The following is an 11,452-nucleotide window of genomic DNA, read 5'->3' as shown; positions in this document are numbered from 1 at the left end:
GAGAGAGCGTGCGCACGCACGCAAGAGGGGGAGGAGCAGAGAGTGAGCGGGAGAGAGAGAATCCCAAGCAGGCTCCACACTCAGCCCAGAGCCTGATGTGGGGCTCGATCCCACAACCATGAGATCACAACCTGAGCCAAAATCGGGAGTCGGACGCTTAACCGACTGAGCCAGCCAGGTGCCCCTAAGAATGTGTGTTTTCAACCTGAGGTGAAGAGTAAGGACACTAAGAAACAGTGCTGGCTTATATAAACTAAACATGAACTGGGGCCTCAGCAAGTCAAGTTCTAATGAGGAAAAATCGTAAAATGATATTTGATTGTAAACAAACATCACAGCAGCATCCTGTGACAAATCATGCTGTTGGATTTCCTGTGCTTTTATTATTATTATTATTATTATTATTATTATTATTATTTTGATATTCATTTTTGAGAGAGAGAGAGAGGGCGAGCAGGACAGGGGCAGAAAGAGAGGGGGACAGAGGATCTGAAGCGGACCCTGCACTGACAGCAGAGACCCATATGGGAGGCTTGAACTCACAAACCTTGTGATCATGACCTGAGCCAAAGTTGGACGCTGAACTGACTGAGCCACCCAGGCACCCCTGAACTTGTGCTTATTTTATCATTTATTGTTTTTACGTGGAATTGCATATGACGGTGGAGGTGGGGCACCATGATCTTCCAGAACTTAGAATCTCTAGCAGTTTTTATCTAGCCTGCCGATAGATATGAGAGCAGGATATGAGAGCAGGCTTGTGTGGCAGGGACACTGGGAGAAGGAGAAATCCACTCTCCTTATAAATTTCTATTAGTGATGTTTTTATAACACTAGCTACAAACATTGTCCTCCCTTTTGACTCTTCTCTTTATTCATCCCCTATGTTCAGCCCCACCTGTTTTTCCTTTGAAATTATGATCTGGATTTACCTGCATCTCTTTCCTTCACTGTGACCATCTAGCATAACTCCTTATCACATCATTTCAGGATTATTCGAACAATCTCATCTGGTCTTCTTGACAGCATTTTATCCCCTGGCTCTTGCCAGATTGATTAATCCTTCTATAATACTCCTGTCATCACATCACTCTATTGCTTCAGAACCTAAAATGAATCTCCGTTGCTAAGTGACTCATCCAAACTCCTCTGTCGGACTTTGAAAGTTTCTAATAATTTTATACCACCTGAATTATTGAAATTTATTTCCCTCTGTTTCTTTATATGGGTTATTATAGTAAGACTGGTCTTTGTCTTCCTCTCCACCTTGCTCATGCTGTTATTCCCCTGCCACACCAACGATTTTTATACATTCCCATCCAGAAGTGATCTTCCTTTTTGGGAACATCACCCAGAATTTCCTTTAGGAACCATCAAACCCATCAAGTCCATAGTTTTGGATGTAGCTGACTCCACAACCAGCTCTGGGGTGGACATGTGACACCGACTGATCAGAAAACTACAATCCCTTGGTCATAGCAGTTGATTCAGTATAGAACAGATGACCCAAGCTGTCCATTGAGACCCCTGCCCGTATCTTTTGTTGGAAACTTTAAAAAGGAGTAGTGCTTGGCAAAGCCAAGAAACAACAAATGATAGATTCCTGAGGATATAATTTGAGCTTCTAGATCTACCTATGCCTGATCTTTTCAGTAATAAGAAATAATAAACCCTTTTTTCCCTTTGGCTTAAACCTTCTTGAATTAGTTTGCAAAGAGTATTCCATCCTCTTTACCTCTTCAAGTTAAATTTATCCTTCGAGATGTAGCTCTCATACTACTTTTGAACTATTCTTCCCTTTCCTTAATTCCCATTACACCTTACTTCATCTGTACTGCGTTAACACTAGATTACCTCAATTGTTCAATATTTGCTGGTGTTGCTTCCCTGCTGTACCATACGCTTCTTGAAAGCTTGGACCATTAATTACATTCCTCTTGTGTCCACGACACTTAAGAGTTTTTCACATGTAAGATGCAGATTGACTCATAAAGTCTTGGTTAGGTTACTTTTCTTTAAGAAGTCAATCAATGGTCAGAATCTCAAGAGTAAATGAAAAAGTGGGCAAATTGTTGCTAATCAGAGCCCTGCTCTGTTGGATAATTCTGTTCCCACCTTCCTGATTAAAAACAAGTATGGGAGGAAAGAAGGGGAAATGAGATCAGTGACAGTGGTATAAAGTCACACTTTGCGTCACCTTCTGAGGCTATCTGTTCAGTTCAGGCCTTTGGAGGGGCCCAATGACAACTATCTGTTTAGAATGTAGAATTTATTTAAAAAAAATGTTTTAATGTTTTATTTACTTTTGAGAGAGAGAGAAAGGCAGAGTATGGGGGGGGAGGGGCAGAGAGAGAGGGAGACACAGAATCTGAAGCAGGCTCCAGGTTCTGAGCTGTCAGCACAGAGCCGACACAGGGCTTGAACCCATGAGCTATGAGATCATGACCTGAGCTGAAGTCGGATGCTTAACCGACTGAGCCACCCAGGTGCCCCAATGTAGGTGTTATTTTTATTCAGGTATGGTGAAGCCAATAAATCAGGAGATGACTGCCATTGAGAAGATAGTTCTTTACTCACAGTCCGCAAGAGGAGAGGGCACACCACAGCCCGCAGGACCACGTGGGGAAGCCCAGGGCTGTTCCGCAGATAGAAGGAACAAGGGGAAAGTCTTTATTATGGTTTCCACAGGAAAGGCCAGGCAAGGCAGAGTGAGCAGGTTTAGGATGGGCCAGTTTGAATAATTTCAGGAGGCTCTAGGGTGTAGGGGCTGTCCCAAATTGTCTGGTTCCTGAGCCTGGATTGATTAGAACAGGGGAATATTGGCGTAGTGTGTGAGAGTTTGGTAAAGGACGTGGTTGGGGGGGGACGTAGGTTCTGGATTGGTCAGTTTACATAGGAAAGGTTCTGGGGAGTTATTTGCTATCTCAGGAATTAGCTAGTCTGGGTCGGGGGGTGCAGGGAGGGCAGTCTATCCCCAGTCAGTGAGGCTCTGGTGGCAGAGTATCACAAATAGCGACAATAAGAACATACAGTTAACATGCTGTCCTCTTTCCCACCTGGGTTCAGAACAAACTGAACAATAAGACAAAGGAGAAGCAGATGGTGGACAAAATATCCCCTCTGTTACCGAGGAAGCCTACATTTGAGAATGTGTCTGAATGTGAGGTCTTCTAACTCCATCTGGAATTAGACGTACTCATGTTGTCATAGGCAGCATTGGACCAGGACAAGTTTCCCAGCTGGGAAGGACTTTTTAGTATGAGCAACAGACAAGAAATTGTGCTCACCGCAAGCACATTTACTTCCAACAAGGGGGGAAAAAATAAGGTCAAGAGATGAGTCAAGCATGCCCAGTATATTCTTCCCAAATGTATCGATCAGATAAGACATCTCACCTCCCCCCAGGCGGAGTGAGTGGAGTAGAGAATGTCAAGATGGTATTGCTTGAGTAAATTCCCTTTTCGTGGAAAGAAACATCAAGAGTGGGTAAGAAACATTACCTCCCACCAAAAACCCGATTTTCCTAGAGATTTTAGGAAGATAGTGAAATTCTGGCACTTGTCGCGATTCCAGCTTCATGTTTTACATTTTATTTTAAATTTTATTTATTTATTTTGAGAGACACAGAGCCTGCACGAGTGGGGGAGGGGCAGAGAAAGGGAGAAAAAGAATCCCAAGCAGTCTCCGCACTGCCAGTGCAGAGCCTGACACAGGGCTCAAACTCATGAACTGTGAGATCATGACCTGAGCCAAAACCAAGAGTCAGCTGCTTAACTGACTGAGCCACCCAGGCACCCTCACGTTTTACACTTTAAATCCAGAATTTCAGCTAACTGATACTAAAAGGTTGATTCAATCCCGCCCACCTCCCACCCCAGGGGTTCCTGGGTGGCTAAATCTATAAAATGTAGGGTCACCTCTCAGATGCCTGGTGTCTGAGAAATATCCTACTTACGGCTCTTGGTTGTATTCTGTCTCACCTATTTCCGCTCTTTATAATGGGACCAGGGAAAGGGCCAACAGGTCCATACGCTTGGAAACTGTCATCTAGTAGATACAGCACTAAAGAAGGACAGAGAGATAATGTTTGAGGCCACCAAGGGCCTTCAAATGGTGTGGAAAAAAAGGAAAAAGTCAATATGGCAACACAAATGTTTATTAACATTTATTCATCTATAACAGGGTCAGCAAATTATGTTCCACTTGCTAAATCCAGCTAGTCACCTGTTTTTTTCTTTTAATAAAGTTTTATTAGAACACAGCAACACCCATCCCTTTAGGTACTGTGTGGTTGTGTGCATGCTATAACAGCAGAGCTGAGTAGTTGTGATAGACCCCATGGCCTGCAAAGTCAAAAATATTTACTATCTGGTTCTCTGTAGAAGTTTGCCAACCTTTGCTCTATGTCTGCTCATGGAGTGCTTATGGATTACCTACACGGTGCTACGAACAGGAGCAGTCTGGGCCTTAAATGAGCTCACAACCTGCTGGGGAACCAAATATTTTTTAGCAACTACTTACAAAGCAGTGTGAGAAACACAGACACAGAGGAAGGAGAACTCTGAAGTTGTAAAAGCAGGAGTGCCTTTTGGGAGTGATAAGGTGAGGGATGGGAGGTCCCAGCTGGGACATGACAGGAAAGGTGGCCTACTGCCCACTGGGAAGGGTGAAATGTTATGCTGTGTAACTTAGACTTTATCGAAGAGCAGCAAAACACCAGTAAGGGATTTGAATCAGAAGAGGAACATTATCCATTTGCTTCCAAAAAAGAAAATTATTTCTTGAAAAGCAATCGTATGAAATCTCTCCTGTATCTGATACACAGAAGTCTGAAATCAGATCTTTTACCTAGGCCAAGCTCTGCCCCAAATAATTTTTATGTAAGCCTGTTTATTAGCCAGTAAAACACTTATCAGGGCTTCATTTGGCATGGAGCATAGAGTGCAATAAAGTAAACTGAAGCCAAACATTAATTAGATGCACATAGTTATGCTTACAGCCTGGGTATATATTAAATCAGAGGGGATTCGTTCCTTAAAGAGGATTTCTGTCATCCCTACTTTATTCTTTTTTTCTGTTTACACATGAAGGTAAAGTTATTATCAGTTACCGTCCCTGCAAGCTCACCCTCCCACCTCATATCTACCCCACCCTTCTTCACTTTTCTTCTTGACAAGAGATAAGAGGCCTGGTTTTTGGATCAGGTATGTGTTTCAGGATTATGAGGAGGATATTAATGAATCTGAGACTGTCAAAGTAGTCATATATACTCTGCCTTCCATTATCTTACATGTGGGCCCCGTGTTGCAGAAAGGGGAAGTTGGCTGAGAGGCTTCCGGGAAAGGTGTACCTACTGAATAAAAGGAACACATATGGGAGGAAGTGGACTTTCTTCTTTGCTAGATTTGTTGGATCTGGATGTGATGCTTGGACTGTAGCAACCATCTGCGATTTTGAGGGACTACACTCACACACTGAAAATAGCAGAGCCGAAGGCTGGGGGGGCCTGGGTGGGTGATAGGGATGACTCAACCTGAAGCTGCCTACCTTGGGGCTTCATGTTGCTTAAGATAGTAAGTGTCCTTATTACTGAAGCTTGTGTCAGTTGGCCGTTCTGTTCTTTTTGACATAGGCTCTCAGAATGATACATATGAGCTTTCAATCAGTGAAAGGATTCATGGATGTGTGTTCTGTGTTGCTTCTAAAGTAGTGCTTTTCAAATTTTAATGTGCCTATGAATCACCTGGGGACCTCCTTTAAATGCAGATTCAGATTCAGGTTCAGTAGGTGAGATACTGCATCTCTTAGAAATGCCCAGGAGATGTTGATGAGACCACGGATACAGCTCATTCAAGGTTCGACGGATACAGCTCATTCAAGGTTCGACAATGCGGAGATCTCTCAAAAACTGATAGGACTTTTTTTTTTTTTTTAATGTTTAACTTTTATTTTTGAGAGACTTTTTCTAATGTTTATTTTTGAGAGACAGAGAGAGAGAGAGAGAGAGAGACAGAGTGCAAATGGGGGAGGGACAGAGAGAGAGGAAGACACAGAATCCTATGCAGGCTCCAGGCTCTGAGCTGTCAGCACAGAGCCCGACGCAGGGCTCGAATTCACGAACTGGAGATCATGACGTTAGCTGAAGTTGGTCACTCAACTGACTGAGCCACCCAGATGCCCTGATAGGACTTTTAAAGGGAAAGCCAGGAGTCATGGCGGGGTGTAATGGTGATTCTGATCATTCAAATAAAATAGCCAATATTATGTCTTCTTTTAAGTTAAAGGACAAATGGTGGAAGATGGATGAGCTCTGCAGAAAGTGTCTTTTTTCCCTGTGTGAGATCCCCAGACAAAGCACAAATCCATGGTTCTTTCAATGCTTTCAGATGACCATATAGACCTTTTGCCCTGAAAATCTGGTATGCCTATCCTCGTCACTGTGGGTGATGTCAACCAACAGCAAAAAAGGAATCTGTAAAGTAAGGAAGCCCAAACAAATTCTGATTTTTTTCCTATGATTACTGCTTAGATGCTTTTTGCCCCCTAGGATGCTTTTTTTTTCTTTTAAGAGGTAATAGTTATATAATTCCTTCCAATTTTTTTTTGCGGGGGTACATTTGCTTGCCTGGTACCCTAATCATGGAAAAGTATGCGTATAGGGTAACTTGCCCTGGATTTCAGAATGGGAAGGCTTGGAATAATGTCAGTTCAAACTATCTCTTTAATCTGAAATGTTCAACAATGACAACAACAAAAAAAGATTTAGAACTTATAGGATGTGAAGGTAACTTTGTAAGGACTGTTTTAGTGTTCCTGTAAAGAAACAGTGATTCCTAGCAGTAGATAATCTATGATATATTTTGTAAACCAACTTCCACTTATAATTTACACAAAAATCCATTTTATTTCACTTTTTATTTTAAAAAATTAGTAATAGTAATAGAGTTTTCATCCCAAATTGGAGAATAACTATTGAGAACATTAAAACAATGTGCATACAAAGATTGCAAGTGGCTATTGGCTCCCACTGTGATTAAGACTGTAAAGAATTGGGGCACCTGGGTGGCTCCATCGGTTAAGCGGCCGACTTCGGCTCGGGTCATGATCTCACCGTTCGTGAGTTTGAGCCCCGCATCGGGTTCTGTGCCGACAGCTCAGAGCCTGGAGCCTGCTTCAGACTCTGTGTCTCCCTGTCTCTCTGCCCCTGCCCCACTTATGCTCTGTCTCTCAAAAATAAATAAACATTAAAAAAAATTAAAAGAAAAAAGAATATAAAGAGTCACAAAAAGTACACGGAAACCATTTCTAGGAATCATATCTCTATTTTTATAGGGGAGAGCGTGCTTGTTATTTTAAGACCAAATGATGGTCTCCTTCATCTAGATCCAGCTACTGCCAACAAAGAATACAAAGGCAAAACAAGCTAGTTCTAAGACAAACACTAGACTCATAAAGAGCAGAATTAGTAGAGGAATTCCAAGAATAAAATCATAAATCCTAGAATGATGATGATGATCATATAGGAACTCTGTTAGTGAGCCAAGGAAGTCCCAAGGGGCCTTTTCCCTTTTCCGTGAGATCCTTAGGTCAATAGCAGTTGGGGTCTGTGTTGACAGAAAATCAAGATATTTCACATAAAGCCTAAGAAGTAGTTTGTCTCTGCAGACCTATTATTTGGGCAATCTATTCTCTCAGTTTTGGTTAGCAAAATCTCTAGCCCTTCTTGTCCACCTGGAATGTTAAGTCTCTGTGAATAACAATTATTTGCAAGTTAATAAGGTTTCCCAAAGTAAAAGGACTTCATGAATCTTATTTAAGGGTAAACAAGACCAACTTCAATAGGCAGTAGATTCAGTGGTTAATAGTTTTTTTCTGGGTTTTGTAGACTTGCTTCCCCTTCAGGGCTTTCCCATTTAATAGCTGTATTACTTTGACAGGGTCACTGAAAGTCTTCTTAGTGTTCTTGTCTGTTAAAAAAAAAAAAAAAAAAAGGATGACAATACTATTGTATTAAATTATATGCAATTATATATCTACAGTGTTTTGTACAGTGCCTGGCACTTATGGATTCACTTATTTATTTCACAAAATGGTTTTAGAAAATCTGTACGTGTGAGACACAGGGCTGGATGTTGGGGATATGGGCACGAACAAAACGAATATGCCTCCCACCCTCAAAGAAGTTTTACTTCAAAGTGGGTAAAGCAGCCAATTAGAAGGCAAATCAACATAATATGTAAATGTGAACTTCCAATGAGATGTCTTCTCATTGTATAAGTATAATCTGTAGATGAACAGGCCCACAGATTTCTAACATTTAATCATTATGAAACCAACTTGAGAATAATGAGGGAGTAACTTCGTCGGCACACTAAGAAAACTAAGGGATGCTTTTGTTAACCATTCTACCCAAAGCAAGAAAACAGGTTTGGACTTCTTGTTCAGACAATAAAACGTGGAGTTTCCTTCTTTCAATTCATCATGTTTATCCAGTCTATACCTGAGTGAGAGATCAGCTTTGGAAATGGTATGCAGGAATCTCATCCTGGATACCAAGGTACATACATATGCGTGTATGTATGTATGTATTTATAAAGTTTATTTATGTATTTATTTATGTATTATTATATGTACATTATGTATTTATGTATTTAAAGAAAAAGAAGAGAGAGAGCAGGCGGAGGAGAGGCAGAGAAAGGGGGAGAGAGAGAATCCTAGGCAGACTCCTTGCTGGCAGCCTGGAAGCTAAAGCAAGGCTCGATCTCACAAACCTCAACATCATGACCTGAGCCAAAATCAAGCGTTGGACACTAAATCGACTGAGCCACCCGGGCATCCCTGGATACCAAGGTATTTAAAAAAATAATAGGCAAACTGAGAGCAGGGGAAAAAAACTAAAAAACAAGAAACTAAACATAGAAAACTGCAGATATAAAACTCACTGACCAACAGCATTTTTTTTTAAAAAGACTGCTTGAAATCGAAGGATTTTGCCTCTAAAATGATTTTTGAATCATAGAATGTTAGAGCTACAAAGATCTTTTAAGAACAGTTGTCCAGCGGTTTCACTTTATAGATGAGAACATAGTCCAGGGAGATTAGTTGACTTCCCTAAGGTCATATGCCTACTTGTATCAATGTCAACATCCTAGCCTAGACCTCCTAAGCCAGATCCGGTATTGTTGCTCTGTACTGCTCTGTTCCTTGTCACCTGGACCCAGTCGACCAGTGTTGACTATGGTGCTCATTAGTGACACACAAATAGTCATCCTGGCAGTGACATAGCTTAGCTTCTGAATATCCCCTCCTTCCACTTTCCCGAATGCCTTCCTCTACTTTAGAGGTTAGAAAGCGAAAACACACATTCCTCACACTTCTTTGTAACTAAGGTTCTCACTTGGAAGGCAGAAGCGAGCGTGATAAAATGATGGCCACATGTGGGAAACCGTGATCTCATGGCAGAAGCATTTGGTGTTTTCAGGGTAGTTATAGCCCAGGTTTTATTATCTGGTCCTTAACATTGTAAGTGATGAATGGTGGGCAGGGGTGGAATTGGTGTCCAATTCCTTTGGAAAAACAGGCATTGAGCCACATTATTTCCGTGTAGCAGATCAAGCTCAATTCCCAGGGCGTCCTAAAAATTTTGTGTGCCAGCATTTCAATAAATTATTTTCTGCTTAAAGTAGCCAGAATGGATTCTGTTGTCTGCAGCTGAGAAATCTGACTTGGGTTGAGTGGTTTCCAACTGAATCTTAGTGATGAAGGAAAGCCCCTTATGTGACTATTGAGAAGAAAATTGAAAATAGGCAACTTGAGTCTGAGGCCTGAGGATAGGGGGCTGAAGGTGTAAGTCCAGGTCTGAATCCGAAAGCTTGAGAACCCAAAGCTCTGCTGTCCAAGAGCAGAGGAAGCGGATTGTTTCAGCCCAAGCAAATTCACCCTTCCTCTGCTTTTTTTGTTCTACTCAGGCCCCCAGAGGATTGGATGGTGCCCACCTGCACTGATGAGAATGCTCTTTACTCAGTCTACTGACTCATATGGTAATCTCTTTTTGGAGACACGCTGACAGCCACACCCAGAAATCGTGTTTTAACAGCTATCTGGGCATCTCTCGACTCAGTCAAGTTGACACATAAAATTAACCATTACAGGACTGCAATGTCAGGTAGTGCTAAGTGTTCTGAAGAAAAAAATGGATAAAGGAGCTGGGGTGTACGCGAAAAAAAGTAAGGTGTCTTCTAATAAAAAATCAATTGTGCTGTGTTCACCCAAGGAATACCTTATGGTGTGAAAACGAACAAACTATAGCTCTACACACAACGTGGATAAAACTTTGAAACATAGTATTGAGTAAAAGAAGCAAGAAATGATGCCACAAGAAAACAATCAGACTAAATCCAGAATATGGGATATTCTGCAGGTCCAACGATCCAGCTTTCTAAAAAAACAAAAACAAAAACAGAACAAAACAGAGCAAAAAAATGCCATGATAACAAGAAAGGAAGAGGGAAAGAAGCAGGGTCTTGAGGAATAGAAGAGATACAAGAGTCATGATGTTCTGAGTTGTAACAACTAACTACAAAAAGACATCTTTGAGGCGATTAGGGAAATTTGAATAAGAACTGGGTATTAGAAGTTAATAAGATTGATTATTAATTTTTGTGGATAGACACAATAATGACATGATGGTTATCTTTTCAAAGTTCCTCTCAGACATGCACACTGAAGTTTGCATGGGGGAAAAACAATATAATGTCTGGGAACACCCTTGTAAAACAGCAAGAGGAAGTTAGGTAAAACAAGGTTACAAACTTTTGAGAATTGGTGACATTGGGTGAAGGATTGTAATAATATAGTAGATTGCTTATGTTATTGCCTCTACTTTTATTTTACTTTGAAAATTTCCATAATTCAAGTTTTTAAAATGAGAAACTTATGTAATTTACTTAGAAGCTTCTTCTGGGCTTATATGTAAAAATGTATCTAGAATTAAGTAGAAGTCACAGGTTTATGTGTGATTCTGAAGACCTTTTGTTTTGAGATTATTGTAGATTTGTATGCAGTTGCAAGAAATAATTCGGAAAGATTTCGTATACTCTCGACCCAATGGCATTATCTTGCATAACCATAGCACAATATCACAGTCTGGAAGTTGACATTGATACAACCAATTGACCGTATTCAATTTCACCAGTTTGGTACGTATCCATTTATGTATATATGGCATATATATTAATTTCTATGCAATTTTACCAAAGCATAGATTTGTGTGACCTCTACCACAGTCAAGATACAGAACAGTTCTATCACAAGATTCTTTTGTACTCCCTTTTATCACAACAGACACCTCTTTTACTCCTACCTCCTCCGACCTCTGGCAGCCCCGAATCTGTTTTCTAGCTCTATAGTTTTGTCATTTCAAGACAAAATATATAAATGGAATCATACAGTA

The 11,452-nt window shown here is 40.9% G+C and overlaps 1 long non-coding RNA gene across 1 annotated transcript; it reads left to right on the top strand.

The window, feature by feature from the left end:
* The first annotated feature begins 8,670 nt into the window (after positions 1–8,670).
* LOC147574733 (uncharacterized) lies at positions 8,671–11,452 on the top strand. The gene is made up of 2 exons (XR_015243470.1): positions 8,671–8,850; positions 9,969–11,452. It is a non-coding gene; the product is annotated as an uncharacterized LOC147574733 (long non-coding RNA).

This window comes from Puma concolor, chromosome D4 (assembly GCF_028749965.1).
Source record: "Puma concolor isolate L17-30 chromosome D4, mPumCon1.1.hap2, whole genome shotgun sequence".
Lineage (NCBI taxonomy): Eukaryota > Metazoa > Chordata > Mammalia > Carnivora > Felidae > Puma > Puma concolor.
Note: the sequence above shows the minus strand (reverse complement) of the source record. Positions and strands in the feature narration are given on the sequence as shown.